Below are 25,572 nucleotides of genomic sequence, written 5' to 3'. Positions count from 1 at the left end.
CAGGCAGGGCTGTGGGCTGGGGCCACTAGGCAACCGCTCGTAGCTCGCTCCCAGTCTACAGGGGCAGAGGCTGAGGCACAGAGAAATTGGCCAGGCTCACAAGCTAATGGCCGGTGGAGCGGGGACACAAGCCTGATCCAGGGCCCAGCCCTTAACTGCCCTGCAATGCAGGGTGGAGTGAATGACAGGAAAGAGAAAAGAATGAAAGGATGTTAAGCAGCTACAGTGAGCTGGGTACCATTTCACTGTGTTTCGGTTATATTCACGCCCACTTTGCACGTGGGTATTCTGACCCCGTGTTACAGATGAGGAGGTTGATTTGCCTGTAAGCAATGGCCTGAGTTCAGATAGTTACTGACCGCTGAATGCAGGATTTGAACCCAGGACACTGTGGGTCCTGACGTGATGCTCTTTCTACTCGGCATTTCGTCAACAAGTTACGCAGTCGGTCTCTGCTCTCAGAACAGCTTCTCACCTTTCTACCTGCTTGCTGATTTTAAAACCCCACCTCTGCCCAGGGACGCAGTCCCCTGGCCTATTCATGCTGGGGAGAAACAGAGGGCAAGTCTTAGATGTTTTCCCTCAATACCAAAAATTGAGACGCCAGGACTAGAAGGTACCTGGCTTAGCATGGAATCCAACTCACTTTTTAGTTGAGGAAGTAAACACCCAGAGAGCTCAATGACCTGTCTGAGGTCACACAGCCAGTTAGTTACAGATCTGAGACCCTGATTCTGGATTCAGGGCTCTTTTCATGACTCTGGACTTTCTTTGTACCAGTTGCCCTGGGAGCCAAGGGTATGTGCGCTGCCAGGCCAGGCAGCACGAGGCTAGGTCCGTGGATGTTTAGCTTTCAGCTTAGGTTGGAGGGTGCAATGGATAAGCTTTCATTAAAAAAAAAATAATAATGTCTGCTTATTGTTAAAAATTCAAGCAGTTTGTCTAGAAACACCTGAAGGCACCCTCTCCTGGCTCTTCCCAGCCCACTCCCCAGGGGTGACCACTTAGCGCCGCCTCAGATGGCTCCTTCATTTTCCTGCCAGCCATTGGGTTTTGTAGGATCCACACCACAGCAAGGCTATTTTTAACGAGCAACCCAGGCTTCAGGGGGTTGAGGAGAGGGGAAGAAAAAGATTCCATTTGTATATTTTTAATCTGTGCACATTTGAGCAGGCAGTGGCTTTCCTGTCCCCACTGCCAAGGGTTGCGGGCAATTGATTAGACTTTCTGGATGCAGGGCAATCCTTTCTCTCCCCTTAACGAGGCTGGAAGGCCAGGGAGGGGTGCAGGCCATATTTCCAGGGCTGATGGCTGTCTCAGCTGGCTGCCTCCTGATTCTGCCTGTCCCCACCAGCCCTCTCCCTCCCAGCAGCCTTGAAAATCCTGGCTGGGTCTCCCAGGGCAGAGGAGGCCTGGGAACCTGACTCTTTGTGCCAGGCTCATATTTAGAAACGTCTCCAGCCAGGGGTTGGCGTCGGTCCCGCTTGGACTCTGGGCAGGGGGTGCAGTCACATGCGCTGCCTTCGAGTGGGCAGATTCTGAGTGGGCAACAGTGGCTTTGAATATAAACACGCTCCTTTTATGCCGAGGAGCTGGCATCAGGGCCTGTGTGAGGGCAAGTGCTGGTGGCCGATGGGCAATGGGGAGAGGGAACAAAGATGTCAAAATGGTGGTGGAGGAGGGGCCCCAGCTCCCTACCCCACTCCACCCTAGTCCATCCCTCTCTGTGCTCCGCACTCCTTCTCCCAGTGCCCAGAGCGCTGGCCCTGTCTGAGCAGGGGGCCTGCAGCCCCATGGGGGGCCCAGCAATGCCCCAACCTGGACTTTCCTTTTTGCCTTGTGAATTCCCCAGGGCTGTTCAGGGGCAGTCCTGGGGGGCAGTGGGAGTGGGACTGGAGGGAGGCTGGGTATGGGGTCACCTGCAGGAGCATCTCACTCTGTCTCCCTGAAAGCGGCCAGCCCATCAGCCTCTCCACGTGGAACCTATGAAATGTGGCCCTGACGTCCTCATCCCCAAAGGCTTGCTCAGCACTGACCAGAGAGGTCCGAGCATCTCTTGCTCACCCTGCTTGCTCTTCCATGGCATCGTGTGGGGAGGGATAATCTAGATCAAATGATCTCGGCCTTAAAGCGTAGCTTCCTGGGGACAACCATCATGCCCCAGCCCTGTAAAAACTCCCTCTGCTTTTTTTTTCCCCCCAATCTGAATTTATTTTTCCCTTTGCTTTTAAAACAGTTCCTCTAAGGAGGGGCGCTCTGGTTCATTCCACTCGCCTCTGATACTTCCTGAGCACCTGGGAGGTGCAGACCTTGGTGACTGCCAGCCCCCACAGCGCTGGGTGGGGGTGGGGGGGCCTAGGGCTCGCCTCCCATCACCCCTCTCCATCCTCTGCAGGCCTGCCTGCTCTGGGGACTGGAGTGACTCGCTCAAATTCAGCTCTCGGGAGAGCAGTCTGCCTTCCTGCCGCTGAATCTTCAGAGAGAATCCAAATGCAGCAACAGGGTTTCCCTCCTATGGCCTGAAACCAAGCCCCTGCCACGTGCTCCTGCTCCTGGCTGGTGGTCCCCAGCCCTCCCTGCCCCATCCACCCCTGCCCCTGCCCCCCCCCCCATCTCAGGGAAGAAGCCTCCAAGCCATGGTCAAGAAGGCTGAATAGATATTTTCTTTGTATCTCCTGGGAGCAACACGGTAAATACGCAATGACTGGATGAATGAGCAAACAGATGAATAAGCAAGTGAGCAAATGAATGAAGGAACGGACAGAAAAGCGGTCTCAGCACCAGAGGGACTTAACGTTTGGAAGAAAAGACCAGGGCTTGTAGAACGGTAGCACAGTGGGGTGCAGGGGGCCCTAGGGCTCAGGCTCCCCGCCTTCTTATGGGAAAGGCTGTTCAGGTTCGGAGGCTGGGGGGCTGCTGGGGCTCCCGGGATGCCTCCCAGACCGCGGAGGTCAGAGGATGGTGAAATTGCCCAGGGTGAGTGAGATCCAGAACCGAAGGCAAGGCTGCCCTACTTTCCGTCTGCCACTGCCCTAAGTGTCCCTCGTCCTTGGGAAAAATTGCCTTTTCATATGGTTGGGAGTGGACGGTGCAATTTTTCTTCGAGGTTTAATTGTTTTGCTGACAGCACAGATAATTAGGAATGAGAATCCCGGCGTGGGGGCGACAGCACCATCTGCTGTGAATGTGGTTCAGCCCCACCTTGCAGGGGGGCCCACGAGCGTGGCTCTCCTCACCCACCCCCTCCAACCCTCAACAAGAATTTATGAGCTGAGCTGTTTGCCTCTGGAGCTACAGCTGCTGGGTGACCACGCAGCTGGTGGGAGAGGCTGGTGACTGGCTTCTAAGGGGGTCGGCTTATTCTCCTCCTTCCCCCGCCAGGGCATCCCCAGCACATAGCAGGGCTCACTTAAGAGCTCCAGGGTTGACTAAGAACCCCCTGGGCTGCCTGGGACTCAGAGACCTAAGGGCAAGGGAATGATTTGCTGCTCTTCCCATAGCCCCACGTTGGGAGGTCTAGTCCACGGTGGACTGGATGGAGCGGGGTGCATGGGGTTGCACCAGGTGCTGTGGCTGCCATTGGTGTTTGGGTCATGTTGTTCTGCCCAGCTCCATGGATTTGCCCCATCTCCTGGGTTTCCAGGCCTGTGGCCAGTGCCGCTTTGCTCTGGAAGGAGCTGGGTTGGCCCCGCCTTCTACTGCCAGGTAGAGATTTCCAAGTTGTGATTCTCCCTTGTCAATAGAAGCAGAGCAGCTCTGGAATCAAGCAGGGCATCCTACTGTCCAGGAGCAGATCTTTCCTCATACAGGTGAGACAGTGTGGATTTTTAAAAATTTTTATTATTTAGGAGCATATCACCTATACGAAAGAACATAGAAATGTATATACGCTTTTTGAAACTTGTAACAGCAATTGCCTTGTTTGTTCCAAGTGATGCACAAACACCACCCCTGGCGATGTCTTGCCCAGAAATGCCTTGGAGGTTGGAGCCATAGAGTCAGGTCCCCCAGGAAGCTCAAGGTCAGCACAGCCCCGCACCCCAAAGCTGTAGCTGTTTATCACAGCCAATTTCCTCTTTGCCTGAGCTGCTCCTGTTAGCTGGGAGCCTGCATATCACTGTCTTCCTATTCTGTTCTCTGTGCTTCCTTTCCCAGACCTTCCTCTCAGGGAAGAAGCTGAAGGCATGATTGCTCTCTTGTCCCCATCCTCCCGTAGCAGGCCAAGCATGTCTCTGTTCCCCTTCCCCTTCCTACTCCACTTGACCCACCACCCCGCTGAGGTGACGGGGGGTTAGCCTAGGACCTGGGAGCTTGCTGGAAAGAATGGTAATTGGGAGTCAGGAGTTCCTGTCTTGGCTCTTTCACCCACTTACTGTGTGACCGTTATCAAGATTCTCAATGTCTCTGTGCTCTGTCTCCTCATCTTTAAAATACCCCCTTACCTTGCTATTCTGAAACCAAAGAGATCCAATGATGTCAAAGCAGATTGAAGAGTGTTTATCATTGTATGTGTTGTAAGACACTGTTATCGTTATGCTTATGGAATTCATGGGACCTCGGATCTCTGCCTTCCTTTGCCACTCTCATCTCTGTCCATGGTGCTGCCCCTCACTGGTAGTGCTGAGTGCCCTGGTGGGCGCTCTCCACCTGCCACAGCCGCTTCCCAGCTGTGGGCTCACTGAGGCTCCGAGAAGGCCAGGGCCAGGGTGGAGCTCAGGGTTATGGCCATCTGGGTAGCAGGAACCCTCCCCTTGTACCTTCAGAAGTGGAGGCCATGACTGGCTAGAGGTACAGCGCTGTGTCTATTGGGGACCCAGTCCTCAGAGGTGAGCAGACCTCCAGGCTGGCCACCCCTTAGAGTGTGAGCTGTGGCCTTGGCTAGGAGATGCTGTCACTCAGTGGAGCCAGTCTGCGTCCCTTACTCAGTGAGGCTTGCGTGTCCTCTCTTGTCTCTTGCTCTGAGCCCAAGGACTGCAAAAGGAGGTTCATAATAAGCCACAGGTGGGGGACCTGCCTGGAGCCCCCACACCACAGCGTGCTGGAAGCCTCACCCCAGGGGCCTGGGCTGCAGGCATTGAGGAGTGTCCCTGATGGGCATGGGTCTGTTCTCTGTGGTCTCATCTGTGGACGGAGAGTGCCCCGTTCCCTCCTCTTTCCTGGGATAATAAGGTTCTGTCGGTGTTAAGAGCTGAGCTCTGAAGAGTGGGTAGGATGAAGGGTAGGTCTTACAGGCAGAGAAAACAAATAGACAGAGGTAAGAAAACAGGACTGAGGGTGTGTGTGCCTGGGGGCATGTGCACTGTGGCCCGGGGGCGGGGCTGGTGGGTGGGACCTTGGCAGTGAAGATCCTGGCTGCAGTGAAATACGTATGGTCACCAGCAATTGCAGGACCTAATCATAAAGAATAATAAGACAATGGCTGGAAAATTTTAGAACGGTTAAAACTGGGACAGTGTTTCGGTTCGCGGTGGGTGACAGAGGCCTCTCTTCTTTTTGCAGGTCCTTTCTGAAGCAGCTGGGAGCTCAGAACGTGCTGTCACCTCCGAGGAGTGGGCCAGCCAGGAAGAGCAGGAGGGAATGGCGTGGATCGCAGCCAGGGCCTGAGGAGTGAGCGTCTTCTGCAGACCGCCAGACCTGGGGCCGCCACGTCGGGAGGGCTTCGCCACCAGGGAGACTCAAGAAGAATCGATGCTTCGGCCCCCAGCGACATGTACACGGTGTAATGACAGGTAATGAACCTGAGGCTCATCTATCCTCTCTGAAGGATGTGGCAGGTAGGAGAATACATCAGCCTGCAGTAGACATCAAATGTCAACCCTTGGAAAGATAACTATGCAAACAAAGTGCCGTAAGGCCTGATAAGATGATAGATGGACGCTTTCTAGTTATTAGTTTCTGCTCCGTGCACTCGCTGCAGCCTGGCACCGGAAGATGTAGCATCGGCTGGGTTCGTTTCCTATGCCGTATGGGAAGGCGTGATGCCTTTGTAGACGTAGCACCTCTGGTTTGCAGAGCTCAAAGTAACAAATCAAGAAGTCATTATTCCCCATTGGCTCCCTTGGGAAGCCGGGAGTTGATGCCAGTGGGGAAACAGGCGGTGAGGGGTGCAGGAGCGCTTGGCGGATCCTTGGGGGATAGGTCTGGAGACCTCACTGGTTGGGAAGCCTTCTTGATTGACTGAGATTTCTCCAAAGAGGGGACCAGGCAGTAGGTTGGTATTTCTTGTAGAGTAAAGGAAAAGGGGACTTTATGGTTTCCTCTCTCTCTCCAAGGTGCTAAGTCAAGCAGCAGATCATCAAGGGTGGCTATGAGTAGGGATTTGGGGAGCAGAGGAAGGGGCTGGCGGATACCCTGGATCTAGAAGTTGACCCTGGGAAGTCAGCCAAGCAGGAAGCATCAAGCAGGTCCCCAGAGCCTGAAGGTGGAGGTCTGAGGCTAGAAAAAAGAAGGGAGCCGGTGGGACTGGAGACCCCGAAGGTGCGTTCTGTTCCAATGGAGGGCCTGTTCCCATAGGTCATCTGGTCTTTGCTCTGTGTGTCATATAGGGTACCATTCTGGCAACTTCCACTTTGGGGAAAACGGCAGGCTAGGGCAGAGGCAAAAATAGCTTAGGGCCTTGGGAAATTGACCAGGGCAGGGGGAGAAGGACCAATGGTCTGGGGCAGGAGGCCCAAGGGGGTGTGGCAAATTCCATTCCAGTGCTGGCCAGTGTCAGGATCCATTGGGTCAAGCCAAGGGGTGGGGAGGGGCAGAGAATTAGGACTTCTGGGTGGCCTTGTTCTAAATCAGGCAGAAAGAATAAGATGAAGAAGGAATTTAGAAAGCTGAGCCCAGCTCTAGGAAATGGGTCAGGCAGGCCCAGGACTTAGCTCCTGTGTATATGAGGAAATAGAAGGGGGGTTGAGCTCTGGGGAGCCCAGCGAGGCTAGTCGGGGGTCTGGCTGTGTTTGGAGGGGCTTTGCTGGGGAGGTAGCCAGCTACACGGGTACCTGGGGCTGTGTCTCTGGGGACCCCAGAAGCCAGCATACTGACCCTGGACTACTCGCATGTACCACCTCTAAATGGGGGCGGTGGTCCATGTGTCTTAGCCTGGACTGGGGACCTCGGCAGGGCTGAACCTAAAGGGCCCCGTGGTGGCAGGTGATAGGGGCAGCAAAGGTCCAGTCCTGCAGGGTGCTGTGTGAGGACTTTCATCTTGTGTGTGGTTTCAGAAAGGTAGGAGTAATAAGCTTCCTGATCAAGGCAAGAAAGAGCAAAGGATCAGGTCTATGAAAAGGCTCTTAACCCAGTTTATCAATATTACTGAGTAGCTGTTGTATGCTGGGCATGGCGCAAGGTGCCAGAAATGCAAAGATGTATGAGGATCTTTTCTGCTAAGGGAGGGAGGATGGCACACAGGAAGAAGCATGGCTGTGGGGACAGAGCCAAGACCATGGGAGCCTCGGGCTCCTATCTTCAAGACGGGGGCAATGCTTTCTCACTCACAGGCTGGTTGGGAGAATTAAATAAAATAAAACATGCAAAAACACTTAGCGCAGCAGCTGGCACCATAAGAAGTGATCAATACATCGAACTTGCTTGCATTATGCCGCCCTTGGAGGAGCTCACGGTCTGGCAGTGGTGGGAGCAAAGGAGGCTGGGAGGAATGCATCCTGGGTCCCGAGGCTCACAATTGTGAAGGGGATCCAAGGCCTGGACTCTGAAAACCTGATTTTCAGAATTTGTCTGGCCATGGAAGGTGTAGTCCAAGGTGGAGCCAAACACTCAGAAATGGTGACTGGGTTCAAGTGCCTTGGCAATTGCTGGGCCAACGGTTCTTTATGGGCACCGTGTAGGACAGATGGCGGGAGGGGTGGGTCCAGAAATTTCCAGAAGTGCTGAGAAGAGAGGACATTCTCTGAATGCCCGGAGGGTCTTGCCTCCTCAGCTTCTAGTGCTGCTCTTGGGAGCAGGGCAGGGTGAGCTGGGTATAGAAAGGAAGGCGGGCCGTGGGTCCTACAGCAGGGCTGCCTAGGAGAGCACCAGCCACAGATGTAAACCACCCGTGGCATTTTAAATTTTCCAGTAGCCACACACAAAAAGGTAAGCATAAGAAAGTCAAATTAATTGTAATATGTAAATATAAAATTAATTGTAATACTGCATTTCATGTAACTCGAAAGGCCCAAGTATTTCAACCTATGATCAATATGCCAATTGTTAATGAAGTATTTCCCATTCTCCTTTTCATGCAAAGTCTTCCAAGTCCTGAGTGCATTTGACATAGGCAGTGGCCCTCTATTTGGACTGGCCACATTTCAAGCAGCTTGTGGCTACTGTCCTGGACAGCTCAGGTCTATAGTCTAGAATATCTTGCCAGTGGGCACCCAGCGGCCAGGTGTCCCGAGCTTAACAACAGGACTCACTATTGTGTCCTCTTCTTGTGACACATTTGTCATGCATCCGTGGGGAAATTGGCTTCAGTGATCTGAGATGACTTGAATCACTCGTTCTAGATGGTGACTTATGTTTTCTGGAACCAGCCCCGGGGGTGGGTATCCCCAGCTGGTCTTAGAACTCTAGCATCTGCTGGTTTGAGGCTGACCTCAGGCAGTTCCTAAAGCTCTCTGAGCTTCAGAGACTTTGTGGGAAGTAGCACTAATCATTTCTATCTTGTTGGGTAATGATGAGGACTTCAATACAACAATGAGTGATTATCTCATGACATTTGTTGTCAAGAAAGAATTCTTGTTATTATCTTAAGTCAAATAAAAACCAATTTGAGTTCCCCTAAGTTTGGCTAAGTTTGGCAGAAGTTTCCTAGCAGGCATTTCTGTGGTTCTGTCCATTGCACAGGAATGATGGGGCTTTGCAGGTCAGGAAAAATGGGGAGGGAGGTGAGGCCTGGATCCCAGCACATGGCAGCAGGGCCTGCCTGGGGCCCCTCCTCCATGGGGCCATCTGGAGGAGGCAGTCCCTGCAGGCAGCCTGTGCCCCTGTGTCAGCTCTGCCATAGGGAATCTTGAGGTCCCTAGGCCTTCATCTCTAGGGTTTGGATACTGCAAGGTGCTCTTTGGGATCCACCCCAGGGGTCCTGCTCTAAAAACTGGGTGTCCTTCAACCCTTCCATTTCTACTCTCCTGACTGCTGCCTTTGAAACGAAGGCCCATCTCTACCTTATTACCCACTATCTTTCCCGAGCCATAGACATACATGTACCTCCCTCTGAGGATAAGGGAACCCACTGGCACAGAGTGTGGGGATAGTTTTTATTATTTTGGGGATGGGGGTATGGTTTTTATTATTTGTGAATGACATCTACTCCAGCCACAGGCCCCCAACAGCAGCAGCAAAATAAGGTTTGGTGAGAATTCTGCCATGGGATAGAGGTTTAAAGAGAGTGCCTGCAGGCAGATCCCATGTCCTCCTGGCCTGCTGTGGAAGGAGCAGGTGGTGAAGGTCAGTGACACAGAGAGTAAAGGGGTATCAGCTGTGCTGGAGAACCACGGCAAAGTCTACAAAATGAATGGAGACTCCAGGCCTGGGGACCAAGGCACCATTTTCAAGATTGGATCAACACGTGGTTGTGTGTGGTGGGGTCAGCGGTCCTCTGAGGCTCACTGCAGTGGCCTATGGGTCCCCGTGTTGCTGCCTCTCTAGGCAGGAAGTCCTATCCCCTGGAGCAGCCGGCTCCTGCTTCCTGCTGCCTCTCCCGGGGCCCCGAGTTCTCAAAGCTGTCACGAATCAGAAAGGATCCCTCCAAACCTGTGTCATTGTGACTTAACATCTATTTTAAGAGGTAATCCGTGGCACATTTGGAGGACAGTGGGAAGGCTGTTTCACGACATCAAGCACATTTAGATAGAGATATAGTCATGGCTCTTTCTAAGTTGGCTGTGTGACCCTGGGCAGGTTGTTCACCTTCCCTGGGCCTTAATGTTCTCATCTGTTCAACGGGTGTGAGAACGTCTGTTGCCATGAGGCCAGGTGCACTTGCATTTCCAAAGAGGAATGATGAACCTTAATCACAAAAGATTTGAAAGTCTTATGGCAGCACACTTTCCCTCCCCACGTCTCTAACAGTGTGTCATTCCGTTCTTTAACATTAGCCTCTCTGTTGCTTCCTGGGGGTACACAGGGAGTGGTTTCTGATATATCCCTTTACACTTTTGTAGCCGGGAGAGGCGGAAAGCCACATTGCCCTTGACTGACAACCTTCGTATGGGTATTTAACAATTTTAATTTTTCATGATTCCTCTGATAAAAATAGTGCCTGACTAAAAACAAATACGTTTGTATTTTCCATCTCCTTAATTAGTTTCTAATTTGGGGGTTCTTATTAGCTTAAAATCATCCCACTGAAATGGTCCTTGGAGGAGAAAAAAATGTGAAAACCACAATCAATTCTAGAGAGATCTTGGTATTTAATTATGCTGATTGGAGCACTAGAGACCCCTGGCAAAACGAACCTCTCAGAATAAGCTTGATTTGTGTAATTTGGTTTTTAAAAATTTTGGATGCATATTTATCATATTCAACTATGTGTTCTTGTTCTCCTTGAGATTCTGACTCATCTTCTAGGAGACGGCTGGAGGAACCCGCAGGCTGTTGAAACCCTGGGATTCCTGCTGAGCTCACAGAGTTGCTGGTAGAGCCTGGACTGTAGGGAGCACAGGGTCCCCAGCTTGGCTGGTCATTTAAATAGGTCTTTTCTTTAAAAAGAAGAAAGGGAAGGTTAAAAGTCACACCGAGACAGGCTAAGAAAGGATATGGTGATAGGATTTTGGAACCTCATAGTCGGAGAGAGTCTCCCATGAAATCTTAGAAAAATGGGCAAGTCCCAAAGGGTTAGAGATGCATCTAGAAACACATTTTAGGATGTGGTATAAAACTTTGGAGGCACTGGGAGGATCTAGTTGCTCAAAAAGGTATCCAAACCCGTGGGTCCGTATTAGCTTTGCTAAGCACTGGACAGCCAGATGTAATAGGAAGGACACAGCATTACCCATGATATTTGCTTGCTGTGAAGCTGAACCAGATCTGCTCAAGCCGGTAACTCTAACTACCATTCTACACGGGACCTAGAGGAACAGGCAAAACACCAATGCAGGGAGGCCGTCCACACAGCCACACCGAAACCTCAGGACAAATGCCCTCATTTTGCTAATAGGATGTTGAGAAGGAGGTAAGGGATGTGTAGGGGAAATTATTACAGATCAGTATAATCTTTTTTTAAGGATTTATTTATTTATTAGAGAGAGAAAGTGAGCCCGTAAACAGGGCAGAAGGAGAGGGAGAGAGAGAGAAAAGCAGACTCCCTGATGAGCACAGAGCCCAATGCAGGGCTCAGTCCCATGACCACAAGATCATGACCTGAGCCGAAATCAAGAGTCAGATGCTCAGCTGACTGAGCCACCAGGTGCCCCGATTGGTAGAGTCTTAAGAGACACGCCAAGCAAATGCACTCTGTGGGTCCGGTTTGAGTTCTGATTTCAGGCCTACCTGCCGTAGACAGACCAATTTGAGAGAAGCCAGGAACATTAGATCCAGGATGGGCGTTAGATATCCAGGAATTGTTATGAATTTTTTAAGGCGTGTAATACTGTGACAAGTATTTACAGATGACATGATATCTGGGCTTTTCTCTAAGATATTCCAGATCAAAAAGATGAAGCAAAAATAGCAGATCGTTGCATATTGTTGAAGCTGGTGATGGACACCTAGGGATTTATTAGGCTCCTCTATTTGTGCGTGTTTGAGAAGTTTGACAATGACAAGTAGAATAATAATAAGGAGAAGAAGGAAGAGGAGGAGAAAGAAAAGGAGGAGGAGGAGGAGGGGGAGGAGAGGAAGAAGAAGAAGAAGAAGAAATATCCTTACTAGTTGGCTGAGCCCTGAAATCTCATCATTAGAACTTTATCCATCCAGCTTAAGCCTTCGTTCATCCATCATGTGCAGCTTCTCCTGGGAGCGTGAGTTCCACTTTAGGAAAGTCGCAGCGGGTCAGTAGAATATTTCCCCAGCTCAGAAGGGTTCCAGGCGAGGTGAAGTTTGGGAAAGTCTGTATTGAACGAAGCCTGAGCGATTTCTCTAGAGCCTTGGTTTGGCTGATTGGCACTGGACATCTTGGCGTGAGGGTGGGCTCTGGCAAGGCAGTGTTCCCCAGGGTTATTTGTCATAGGCTTCAAAGGAGGTGGAAACCTCCAGCCCCTTCAGGGAAAATCAGACTAAAGTCAGAACCCTGGTTCCAGAGTTGTTTCTGTTTACTCACTAGTCATCCATTAAGCACTCACTCTGTGCCTCAGTTTTCTTATCTGTAAAATGAGCTTAATATCACCTACCATGTACTTTACAAGACTATGGAAGGCCTTCGTACACAGTAGAGAGCCCAAGAGCAAAGGTTAAATTGTGTGATTTTTGTTTGGGGCCATTTTCCGATGCTTGGTCCACGAGGGTTTGCTTGGAGGCTTGTGGCTCTATACACAGGGGGTGTCACACGTCACCTCAAGAATGGACTGTGGGGGGTGTCACATGCTCAAAAAATACAAAGGCGGTAAAAACAAGGTCTCTGCCCTTCAGGAGCTCACGATGGATCTGGGCGGGGGGGCAGCGAGAGCAAACAGCAATGGGGACTAGCAAAGCCATCTAGCCCTTGAGACAAATGAAAGTCTCCGATTCAGAGGAAGAGGGGAGCGCTTTTGGTTGGGGTGGTCTGCGGAGGGCCACCTGGATGAGGTGGCACTTGACCTGGGCCTTGAAACTGGGGGAGATCTGCACGGGCCATCCCTCTGTTAGTTGTGGATCACTTAGTTGGAATACTTCCCTATCTCCCGCCGCCGCCCGCCCACATTCTGCAGCTGAACACATAAACCTTGTTTGGATTGCAGGACTATCTGACTCGGGGGCCCGGGTCCTCCCCGTCCGGAGCAGGGGTCAGTGCTCCCCCTGCTCAGCCCTCCCAGCCACTCCCATCCTCTCCTCCGCTCTCTCTCCACCTCTAGTTTCCATCTGCCCACCGGAGCCCAGAGGAGCTGGGATTAGTCATCCGGTCCACACTCATCACTCCTGCCCTCCTTTTTAAGTTAAAAAAAAAAAAAAAGTATAAAGCACAGAAACAAAGCAATAAATTATGACTCAGAGACACCCAAGCCTTCATGTGGAAATGTTTATCACTGTCAAATCATTCCTTCAGGCAGTGAGAGAAGACAGCCTGAGCGGGGATTGTGGGAAAGGTGGGCAGTGGTGGTGTGAGTGGCTGTGGAGGGACTGGAGGCACCCTTGGGAGCTGGTCTGGATTCTTGGGTGCAGAGAGCTGGCTGGGGGGCTTCGACTCTCCTCGTGGGGTGTACGAGCAGTTCGTTGGGGTGTGAATAGCAGTCAAGGGCACTTGTTCGCAGAGATCCCACACTGTCCTTTAATCGGCACAGCAGAAATGCGAGAGAAGGGCCCAGGGAACAACAGGGCTGGGGTGGGCGCTTTGAGTCAGCAAGGGGGCCAGCTCCGTGCCACGCCAGGATTCAGAGATGTGGACACGTGCTTCATCTTCTAGAGTCTGTGTGGGCAGAGCTCAGCCCACTCCTGGCTCGTAAGGCTCAGGAAGCTACTGTTTGTACTGATATTGGGGGGAGGGGCTTAACCAGTACCTGGCACGAAGTTGTCCCCACTGTGCTTTTCATAGTGACTGCCCACCTCAGCTTGGGGGTCAGAAGGCCCTGCTGTTAAGTCCTGGCTTCACGACTCGGGCAGGTGACTAGGTTTTCCTAAGCCTTGGTATCCTTAGGTGTAAGATGGAATCACCACGCCTCCCTCCCACTATGGCTGGGGTTGGGGGTAGGAAATGAAATGATCCAGAGAGAGCCCTTGGCCCCTATGGACCCTCACCAACTTTCAGTCTTCATCTCTACCCTTTCTGCCACCGTGATTACGACAGCCGACAAGCTCCCCCAAGCCTCAGTTTCCTTGTCTACGAAATGGAAATAATGAGATTACCTGCCCTGCTGACGTGGCTTCACAGTGAAGAGTGAGTTTAACGGGCAAGTCAGTAACAACGTTGGAAGGAGTAACCAGAGTTCATCAAACCGTATGCACGTGTCCGTTCCCGTCAGGTAGTCCCACGTGTGAACATGCACACGCAGACCATACTCAGAATTGCCAGAGTGGCCAAAAGTGTGCCCAGCGTGACGCAGGTGTCCTGGGAGGGAGAGAGGTAGCACCTGTCTCTGAGCTGGTGTGTATTGTGCTTTTTGGCTGTTTCACTTTCCCGCAGGCCAGTCGTCCCCATTTCTGGCTGGCCACCCCGTGCTCTTGGGGGTGGGAGAGGCATGTGGGGCCAGGCCCCGCATGGCCTCTAGGCTGCCCTGGGTGAAGCCGGAGCAAGTCCTGGAACGGGTTTCTCAGACACGAAAATGCAGGTGGAAAAACTGCTGACTGCAGGACTCTGAGAGGGTCCAGGAGGCCGACGACTTAAAGCCCTTCTCAGTCGTAAAAAGCGGCGGCCAAACGGAATTCGCCACGATCTGGATGCCACGAATTTTGCTCCCCTTCGGAGCCCAGCGGAGCAAAAGATTTAATCGCACTTGTTAATGGATGAATGGATCCTCTGCTATTTCACCTGCTTCTGGGGGGCAGTGAGGGCTTCTTTTCTGTTAGAGACACACCCCTTGAAGCAGCCGTCCCTGACCCCGGTCCTCTGTTGCCTCTCTGAGTCGGAAGGTGTTCCTTCTCCCAGCCCTGGCCGCGTTGGGGCCAAGATCAGCCGTCCGTTTACCCGCTTATTCTAATTCGCTTTATAACTCAGTACTCGCTCTAGGTTTTGATTTACAGTTAATGGTTCATCTTTGAATGAACACTTGTCTGGAACCTTCCATCAGTCAATGGTGATGGTATTGACTTGGCAGCAGGGAATGAGTCCTGGGGTGCTAAGTCTTTTTATTTATTTTTTGGGGGGGCAGTATTTCCCCCTATCAGCCACGTAAGGAACCCTCCACAAATACAAACTCATTTTATTCTAAGGCCACATGGTGTCGTGGAAAGAGCACAGGCATCGTCGGGAGATAGGAGCTCTGGGCCCCGCTTCGCTGTCAGTTCACTCCCTGTATGATTCTGCGTGAGAAAATATTGACCTCTCTGGGCCTCAGTTTCTCTTCTGCCAGGAAGTGCAGGGTTGGGAGGGGACTTCTTACCCTGAGCCTCTGACGGAGCAAATCAGCTCAACGAAGTGTATAATGAATGAGAGAGATCTGTGTTCAGATTACAAATATAATAACCGCTTCATATAAGAAAAGAATTACAAGTGTGTCACCGAGAAAGCGAAGGGAACTGTAATTCCCCCTCCCCTCCCAGAGACTAGCATGGCATTATTTTATCTGTATTGTCACCATGGCTCTGGAAAATAGATCCAGATGGCCCCAATATGAGATCAAGCTATGTATTATGTTCTGCAGTTTGTGTTTCTACTTCATGTATCTTTAAAAAAACTACTCACATGGCTCACTCTTGTTTTTTTATAATATGGTTTTCTATAGTATGGATATCATCTATTAATAGACTAGAATTAATTTCACTAATGGACATCTGGGTGGTGGCAGTGAGTTGTCATTGATTGGATGATTGGTCGCCCCTCCTATTTCAGGAGCCAGTCAGAGAGGAGCCCATGAGGGGAGAGCACGCTTCCAGGGCCGAAGCTGCCATTCTGAGTGAGGGCGCTGCTCCGCAAAACTCGGGGCACAGTGAGGAGGGCCTGGGGTGGGGTGGGCTGGAGCCACGGGCAGGCCGGAGCCTAATGGTGTAAACACATTCTTAGAGCAGCTTGGTTGCTCCGGGACCATGGAATGTCAGCAGCTGGGACAACTGTGACTCAGGGTTGAGTCAGGGAGCGGACGTGGCATAGCCCTCCCGAGGTGGGCAACTTTGAACGGCACTGGCCTGGTACCAGCCCCGGCCTTCACCTTCTCCCTCCGCTGCCAAGGCAGGGATGCCAGGCCACCGCGGGCAGCCCCAGGAGGCTGCCTATCTGTCCCCCTGTTCCCAGCCTCCAGGAGGCTGGAGGCTGGTGATCTACCCTCCTGGGTCCTTGGGTCCTGTGGGATCCCAGGCAAGGCAATATTTTTCAGAGAAGGCAGAAGGGAGACCTTGTTGGTGCTTGTGCCTAGAAATTATTTCCTATTTCCCCTTTCCTCTTGTGTTTGACTGAATTAGAATTTTTGAATTGGTAAAGCATTTATAGGGTTTAAAAGTCAAAATGACATATAAAGGTATATATTCAGAGTTCTCCCTCTCCCCCTTTTGTCCTCTGTAGGTGACCATTTACATAATTTTCTGGTTTATACTTCCGGTGTTACTTTCTTCCAAAATAGAGAAACTTGAATATGTATCTTTCGTTTTCCACCTTACCATAAAAAAAGAAAAAATACCTTCCTGTATATCCTGTATCTTTGCTTCTTTTCTTTCCTTGCATGTATCCTTGAAATGTCTCCATATTAGCACACAGATCACTTCCTCGGTTATTTATTTATTTATTTGCTTATTTATTTTTTAATAGCCGTGAAGTAGTTACCGGATGCATGGATAGAATTTTTTTTAAACAAGCCCCCTATAGAGGGACACTACGATTGCTTCCCATTTTTGACTATTAAAAACACTTCCTCAGGGGCACCTGGGTGGCTCAGTGGGTTGGGCCTCTGCCTTCGGCTTAGGTTGTGATCTCAGGGTCCTGGGATCGAGGCCTGCATCGGGCTCTCTGCTCAGCAGGGAGCTTGTGTCCGCCTCTCTCTCTGCCTGCCTCCCTGCCTACTTGTGATCTCTGTCTGTCAAATAAATAAATAAAATCTTTTAAAAAAACCCCAAAAAACAAAAAAAAAACCACTTTTGCAATCTGATGTCAGGCTGGACTGTTTTGTTGCATGTATGTATATGGTAAATAACGAACCACCCCAAATCTTTTTCCAGAAGTAGGCGAACTATGCATTATCTTTGAGCAGAAACGCGAACAAGACTTTGCTCCCAGATTCCCATGCCTAGTTGTCCAAATGGCCCCGTCCCCCAGCTCCCTGCATCCCATGGCCACCAAAATGTTTGCCCAGATGCAGTGTCCTCTGCCGGCCGACCTGGGACTTTAGAAATGGTCTTTACTTTCATTTCTGCTGGTGGTCTCAGCAGAGACTCAGTCCTGGGCCCTAGACATTTGAAGTCTCTGGAAAGGTTAGTAGGAGTCCTGAGCCCAGCGGCGGAAGCGTCATGGCCTGGATCCGTCCCAGATCTGCTGCCGATGAACCCGGGACACTGCAGCAGCATCCCCCCCCTGCGCTGTCCTGCCGGGGAGCGGAGTGGCCTGACCTCCTCTCCCACGCTGACCTTCGGTGGTGGTGGGAGCAGCCGGATGGCATTAAGGGCAGTTTTAAATTCCTCAGGCCTGGGCTAGCAACGAATGTCATGCTGGTGTTTCCTCACCTCCCTGGGGGGCCAGAACGCTCTCTTTAACGTGAAATCCAAGCATCCGTGAAGCTGGCTTGTACGTGTTAATAAAACGATGCCCACGTGCGGATTCCCATTACTCATAAGTACATTCATTTGGCTACAGATTTGTGGCGCCCTTTCATTGCTAGTGCATGAAAAAGGGATATTTCACACACGTTTCACAGAAGCACTGTGATTTAGCTTCTGAGTGAATAGGAATCAATGCCACAGCCAACTGCCACCCGAGAGCCCGTTTATATTGAATTATGGGCTGCAGCGGCCCCACCTTGGACAAGGATCTTGTCAGATCTGATAAGGTAATAGTAATAATAACCCACGTTTTCATTACGTGGGCTCCCTCCCCAGGACTTTGCTGCCGGCCTGTGTGCCTTCTTTGTGGTCTAGTCTCTTCCTGTCCCGGGTGTGCCTAAGTCAGCCGGGGCTGCCCCCCAGGAAGGAGGTCTGGGCCCCACGTCTCGGTCAATCAGCTGGTAGATCGGTCTGTCCTGCACCGATGTTGTCATGCACAGAACCGCTCAAACGCAGCAGGTCCACACCCAGCACGGCCTTGTCCCGTGAACAGCACCGCCGTGGGCTCCATCCACCCGGCCTCCTGCTTCAGCCTACCTGCTTCCCCTAGGCTCTGCGTGTTCAATGTCCCTGGAATCTGGCCCCCTTCTCTGCTCCCCCTGTCCTCGTGCAGCCCAAAGCATCTCCCATGAGCTAGCTCCGCAGCCCAAATGGCCTCCCTGCCTTTCCTCTTGCCCCCTTGACCCCGATCTTTCCAGAGCAATATGTCATCTCTGCTGACCTCTTGGTGCTTCTAGGACAAAGGCAGAAATTCTTGCCGGGACCCAGAGGGCCTGCCCACCTCGTCTGCCTCCTCCTGCACCCTCTTCCCTTTGGTTTCTGGAAGAAGCAGTGTTCTTTTCCTCCTGGGGCGGTATGCACGCTGCTCTCTCTGGAAGCTGGCTTCCCTCGACCTCATGGGTTGAACCCCTGCACACCCATCAGAGAGCAGCTAGGTGGTCCCTCCCCTGACCCTCTGGGCTAGGTCCAGTCCCTTGTTAGCCCTGATCACAGTTGTATATAAAAATCTAATGCAATGAGCTATTTGATATCTGTCTCCTCACCAGAGGGTAAATTCCATATCCTGTCGACAGCTGGACGCCAGCACAGCACACAGAACATAGTAGGAGCATATCGAATGAGGGGAAGCATGAGCAGGCTGTGCTCCAGAGGGCAGGGCAGGGGGACGCAAAGAACACAGACACCCAGTGAACTTTCCTTTTGTAGCAACATCAGCCGGATGACATGGTTGTGGGAATACAAAGGACTTCAGAGGTAGTCTGGAGTCCCAAGTCCCTCTGGAAGGGAGGGAGAACAGAACTGTGGCCAGGACTATAGCCTCTTGGGGTCCAGCTGCCTGCCTTCTTGCTGTGTGTTCTTGAGCAAGTTGCCCAACCTCTCTGAGTCTCAATTTCCTCATCCATAAGATAGGAACAGTACATTTTCCGGAAAAACACTGTGAGTAATTAAAAGGGAAAAAAACGTTGTGTTACATGAGAAAACCCATGTGAGGGGCCAGCCCTGAGTGCCTATGGGCTGTTATTATTATATTACAGCCTAACCAGAGAGGTTAGGCTTCCTGAGCAAGATCACACAGTTCCTAATGCACAGCCTGGTTTTCTGTACTGGTCACTGGACTGAGCCGTCTCCAGACGTTCTGGTCATATTGCTGTGACATAGTGCTTCTCAACCGGGGTGTCTTTACCTATCCCCTCCCAGTCTCCCGGGGGCATTTGGTGATGTCTGTAGACATTTTTCATTGTCCTAGAAGGGAGAAGGGGTGCTCCTGACGTTTAGTGGGAAGAAGCCTGGGGGTGCTGCACCACCGCCTGCAATGGGCAGGAGCCGCACCCCCAGCAAAGAATCCCAACATGTCAATAGCGCCAATGTTGAGAAACCCTACTATGGCATTTATAGGGGGACACCCTCTCTGAAAAGGCCAGGGGGTGCCTCGTAAGTCTGTATCCGGGGCAAATGGCCTTTCTTGCTGGAGGCTGAGCAGGGCTCAAAGGCTGAGATAGAACAGAGAAGCAGCCAAGAGTCAACCAGCTGTTTATCGTGGAGAGAAAATGGAACAGGGGTGACCTCAGATGTGTATGGGCTTCGGGGAATGTGTGTAGTTTTTCTGAGGGGCATCTGTGCCAGAACATTACACACTTCAGTACCCACCTTCTGCTGTTCCTTTTCCAAAGGGCCTTTGGCTCATCCAAGATTTCGGGGTGCTTCTGCAGAGATGGGGGTCCTGGCTGGGATGGCCCAGGGAGCAGCCGTGCAATGTTATGTGTCTGCCTGTGGCTCTGAGAGCAGCTGCTCTTGGGAGGTGTGAGGACTCAGGGAAAGTGTAAATCACGCTCTGGCCAGCTTCGCTACCCCCAGGCCCGCACCATTTTCACCTAGGAAAAGTCAAATAAAAATGCATTCCATGTTCTAGTCCTAAAGGTGGTAGGATGGGGAGGAGCTAGGGAGGGGAACCAGCTGCCCACAGCCTTGATGAAGCTGAAGAAGTATCTGAGCTGCAGGGTTTTTCGGGCCTTAGATGCAGCCTGGGGACCCCTGGAAGCCAGTGGTCCTGAGTGTCCTCTCTGCTGTCCAGGTGCAGGGGGCAGCCTTGAGCCCTAACCCGCTGTGTGGGTTAGATGGGAGCTCCCAGCTCCTCTCAGGGTTGATGAGGCCTTCAGAGGGTGCCTCACTTCAGGGGATGAGCCCGGCCATGAGGAGGGACTCTTGGAGCTGGGGAAGGCCCATCACCTGGGGAAGGCCACACAGAAGCCCAGGGTTTCCGGTCAGGTTGGCTGCAGGAGGGCTTGGGAAAGAGCATGAGGACCTCCTTCCCACAGGCGGGAGTGCCCAGAGCCAGGGTCCAAGGAGCAGGGCCGATGCTGCCAGCACACTCCCTACGGCTGACAAGGTGCTCTTCAGGTGAGGCAAGGGGGTCGCAGCGACTGGACATGAGCTGTGGTAGAGTCATGGTAAATGATGCTTTGCGGGTGTTTGGCCCTGTGTCTCGTCTTTGCCGCCCGCCTGGGAGCCTCCAAGGAGAGCAGTAGCCGGCTGGTAGTTCTGTCCAGGATTTGACCGCTTCTGGCCTCCTCTGCTGTTCTCTCGGGTTCTGGCAGCCTGCTCTCCCACCTGGGTTTCTGCAATAGCTTCCTGATTAGCATCCCAGCCACCACTCCCCCTCTGCCCCCCACCACGGGCCATCCTCAAGGCAGCAGCCAGAGAGATCCTTTAGAATGTATCAGATTTTATGTATCAACCACTTTTGCTCAGAACCAGTGGCTCTCCATGTGGCTCAGAATAAAGGCCAAAGTCCCCTGAGTGGCCTGCAAGGCCCCCACTTTCCTTCCCTGGGGTCACTCCACTCTGGCCTCGCTAGCCAGTTCTCAGGTCCCCTTGCCTCAGGGCCTTTGCCCAGATTCTTTCCTTTGCCTAGAAGCTCAGTTCCCCCAGAAGCTCAGAAATGGACAAGTCTCTTCCTTCCCCTTCCTCAGGACTTGGCTCAAATGTCACTTTCTCCATCACATCTTCCCAGACCACCTGCTTCCTGTCTCCTGGATCTTCATTTCTGTCCATGACACTCATAGACTGACACTGGGTATTGTGTGGACTGTCTATCTCCCTACACTTGAATGTGAGCTCCAAAAAGGTGGGAATTTTCTTTTTCTATTGCACTCGCTGGCATAAACCCAGAGCCAGGACAATATCTAGTCTGCGATGGGTACTCGATATATTTTTTCTTATTTACCCCCTTTCGTACCACTGATGCTTACAACTGGCTTAATCACAGTCTCTGTCTCATGACATTCTCTCTCTTGGCCCCATGCATGCTCTCCTTTTATTTACTTATATAGTTATCTAGTTATTTTTATTAATGGAATAAGCACCCAAGAGCTCATCATCCAAAACAAAGCAAGAATTTAACAAACCTACATCCGAACATGTGATCCTGCCTCACCCCATCCCAGTGTCTCCCCACTGAGATGATCGTCTTTCTTAATTTTGACTTTATTGTTCTCCTGTTTTCCCTTTTATCCCACTTCATTGCATCCATATGTATTCCTAAAAAGCATGTCTTACTGTAGTTATTTTTAGCCTATACAAAGCCTATTATACTGTACATAATCCTCGAAGTCCTTTGTACTCAATATTATATAAGGTCCCTCTCCATTGTTGCATGTGCTGTGGCTCCTTCCTTTTGATGTCAAAAAAGATTGGTGCAGTGAATATCTAACTTTCAGTCCCCCCATAGTGCCAAGTTCGTAACAACAGCTAACATCTACTAAGTACTTCCTCTGTGCAAGGCACTCTGTTGTTTTATTAGCCCCACTTTACAGGTGGGAAGACTGAGACAAGAGGTAAGCACTGGCCTAAAGGTCATACCAGAATGGGTCAAGGGGCAGAGGCAGGATTTGAACCCATGTAGTGTGGTTCCAGAGGCCTTGCTCCTGTCCCTGCACCATACCACCTGTCCGAACACATGAGGTAGCTTTCTTGCTTGCACAAGCACCCACCCCCATGGCCAGCACTGCAGGAACCCCACTATTCAGTCACAAACACAGTCATAAATTCAGTTACAGAGCCTCTCAGTTACAAATCAAGGTTTGACACAGACACATAAGCGTGCATGTGCACACACACACACACACACACGTATACACTGGCATTCAGGAATCACTCACAAATACTTGTTAACTGATGGAAAATTTATATTAGGAGAGATAGACCTTAGCTTCTGATGCTTGCCAAGAGCTGTCTGTCTGTCCCTGTCTATTTCTGTCCATCTCTTCTCTATGAAAAGAAAAAAGCCATTTGGGTCTTGTGCTTCCAGAGGCTGGTGGCTCAGGATCTAGCCGGACAGTCTGTGCCCTCAGCCTTGGCTTCCAGGAGGAGAGCAGGCTGGACAGTGCCGTTGGCCTGGGGGAGGAAGAGACCTGTGCAGGGCAGTTTGTCTCCCTCTATACCAGAGCCCCGGGAGACTGCAGGGGCCTCACTGAGCAGAGCTGGGCAAGAGCGGATCCTTCCAGGAGCCCCCTAGCCATCAGGTGCCCCCTCGTGGTACTAGGAACAGCCTCTCAAGGGTGAGATCCTTTCTACATTAGAAACTAAAGGAAGGGATGGAAAACTGGAGGGCTGGGCACAGGCTCCAGCACAAAATAGATGCTGCCCTGAGAACAATTGCCCTGGCCCCAGGGGTCACACTCAGCAAGGCCAAGGTCAGGCAAGTAAATGAACATTGTGCTGGGTTTGGTCCTGAGCCCAGAGTTGGGCTTGTGTGAGTTGGGTGTGACCACAGGGAGGACAGGGCCATGGAATTTACCCCTCTAGCCTGCAGAATGGCCCACTATGCCAGCCGTTGCCCAGGCCTGGAGCCGAGCTCTTCTGCAAGGACTGACTACCTGGGTCTTGCTTCACTGAGCTGCAGAGGGAAGGCAGGCAAATCTTACCGGGCAGCTGGATCCCTGATAACCAAGTGGGGTGGAGGGGGCCAGAAACTTCACCTGGGGTGATGCGAGTAGAGGTGGATGGGTGAAGCCGGAGTTTCCAGGTCTGTCTGGTGGGAGGAGGAAAGGAAGCTAGGGTGAACGCTCTGACATGTTCTGCTTTTTGCTATCAATAGGGGGCGGCAGAGAGCAAAAGACGAACAGCGGGGCCTCCACTGCTAATAAGTCCATCCCAGCCTCAGTTTCCCCTGAGCACTTGTGGGCCTAGAAGGCTTCAAGCTAAGTGCAGGTGTGTGGCACTGTGGAAGGGCAGGGCGCCCACTGGGAGGGTATATGCACTTAGGTTAGGTGGGGTGGGGTGGGGAGGCAAGGAATCCTCCAGAAGGGGGAAGGACTGCTTGAGCTCACCGCCAGCGCTCTCCACCCAGGCTGCACACTGGAAAGGCCCCAGGAGCTTCTGAAATACTGACACCCTGGCCCATCCAGACCAGGAATCAGAAGGTCAGGGGAAGGGCCCCAGAGACAGGTCTGTTTTAAAGCCTCTGAGATGATTCTTCTCTTTGGCCAAGACTGAGATCCACTGAGTCAGACACTGCTGTTTTGAGTACCAGCAACCCCCCCCCCCCCCACGCCGCCATAGCTGTGGGACCGAGTACTGACGATGGTGACGTGGAATCTGAGGTCTGGGGGGAGCTGACCTGGAGGCCTGGGTCAGACTGGTAGACACTGTCTTGTGCCGGAGCCTCAAGTCAGAGATGATGAGGATGGCGCCTGCTTCCCTGAAGGCCTTAACCGTGGTCACGATGTCTAGCTGGGGTAGCATTTTAGCCAAACCTGGGGGAAAGACAGCATTTGTGGAGTGTCTCTAGCGTTAGACATGTTCACATCTGTTATTTCACACAGTTCTCAGAGCCACCCTGTGTGATGGATACACACACCCCCCTTTTACAGAGGGAGAAACTGGGGCCCAGAGAAGCCCGGCCACTTGCTCAAAGTCACACAGGAGAACCAGGTCTGTGGACTTTTCGCCGTACCATAACCACCTCCCCAGAGTTATAATCCATGGCTTCCTCCCCAGGCTGAGGGCTTGCAGGGATGGACAAGTGTCCATCCGGGGGGATGTGTCTGGGGTCCTCAGAAGCTCATGTCCTAAATTTAGCCGCCTCTTCTTCCTAAACCCAGACATGGGTTTTTTTCTTTTCAAAGTCTCCCCACCCCAATCTTTTTTTTTTTTTTAAAACCTTTGTTTGTTTTCCGTGAAGATTTTTAGAACATTCTTTTAACAATTCCAATTCTTCTACAGCTATAAGGAAGGAGGAAAAAATGAGTAAGTGTTCTCAATTTTGAGGCACAGGGCAGGCCCCAGGTGCCTTCTGAGTGGCGGGGTCTGGGTGGGAAGTCTGAGGGGCCTAGTTACCAGGTCTCTAGGCCTGGATAGTTGATGATGTGTATCTCCAAGGACGGGAGGGGTAGGAGGGCTGCTGATCCTCTCTGAGCAGGGCCAGGCTGGGGACTTCCAGATGCTGCAGTTGTCATGCAAGTCTGTCCTGATCCACAGGGCCTGTCTCCAAGGCCTGCCCTATAGACCTCTTTCCATTTTGTGTTACTGTAATGGAGTGGGGAGCCGTGAAGCTGACTGAGCCCCCCTGTCAGAGCAGGACTGGAGTCAGGGGCAGGTCAGGACAGTCGGATGGAGTGGGACGGGGGTCCAACTCTGTAGCCGCCTGGAGAGGCTGACTCAGCTATGCCCCCTCAGAGCTGCTGTTGCTCCTGAGACTGTGGGGCTGAACACAGGCTCCAGTCTGCCTCCTTCCTTCCCACTTTGCTCGATGGAGGAAACTGAGTCCCAAAGCAGCAGGTAACTTCTTAGGGGTCCTAAGGCTAGTAAGTAGCAAAGTAGGGGGACCCTGAGTGCCAGACCACTGCTCTTTGCACTGAAACAGGGGGTGGTGGGGAGGACGGAAAAGAGGAGGAAAATGGGATGACTTTGAACATCAGGAGCCCTTGTGGGAACAATCTTCACTTTATTGTGAATCCAAGTGCGTGCTATCCCAGGTTTGCCTTCCCCACCAGATTACAGAAGCACTGAGGTCATTTCCCTGTATCCTGTTAGGGTTTTGAATTTTCAAAAGTCCCTGAGTCCTGTGAGCCTAATTCAGTACTGGTGTGCCCATTTACCCCCAGCAGATTTCCAGCTGTTGACAAGTGGCTGGTGCTTCTCTCAAGGTCAGCTCTCCAGGTACCTGCCTTAGGCAGAAGTCGCTGTGTTCCCAGTGTCTCAACTCAGCTGGCTTCTGCAATCACACACGTTTGTCCCAACTTTAATTGGCACTCTTGAAGGCATTCCCCAGGCAGATGATACGGTAGGCTCTGACAGCCTGAAAAGAGGACAGGAGAGGGCTGCCATGCCCGCGGTCACCATGCCCTCCACGGAGGGCTTCTTTCATCCCAAGTGGCTGTGCAGACCCCAGGGGAGGACGGGCAGTGGAGGGAAACCATACCCATTAACAGCCCTGCTCAGGACTCCCCTGCTGGCTGCAAAAAATGCCTGCCTGCAAGCTTGTGAAGTCCCAGGAGAATGTTAAACATGAAAGCCAGGGTCAAGGCTAGTACTTGGGGTGGCCAGCAG

The 25,572-nt window shown here is 51.9% G+C and overlaps 1 protein-coding gene across 1 annotated transcript in view; it reads left to right on the top strand.

The window, feature by feature from the left end:
- The window catches only part of ZBTB7C (zinc finger and BTB domain containing 7C), a 335,725-nt gene that overhangs the window by 60,828 nt on the left and 249,325 nt on the right, over positions 1-25,572 (top strand). Inside the window, exon 2 of the mRNA XM_046024019.1 lies at positions 5,500-5,729. The gene's annotated coding sequence lies outside the window, so the exon portion shown is untranslated. The remainder of the gene's footprint in view (positions 1-5,499; positions 5,730-25,572) is intronic.

This window comes from Meles meles, chromosome 12 (assembly GCF_922984935.1).
Source record: "Meles meles chromosome 12, mMelMel3.1 paternal haplotype, whole genome shotgun sequence".
Lineage (NCBI taxonomy): Eukaryota > Metazoa > Chordata > Mammalia > Carnivora > Mustelidae > Meles > Meles meles.
Note: the sequence above shows the minus strand (reverse complement) of the source record. Positions and strands in the feature narration are given on the sequence as shown.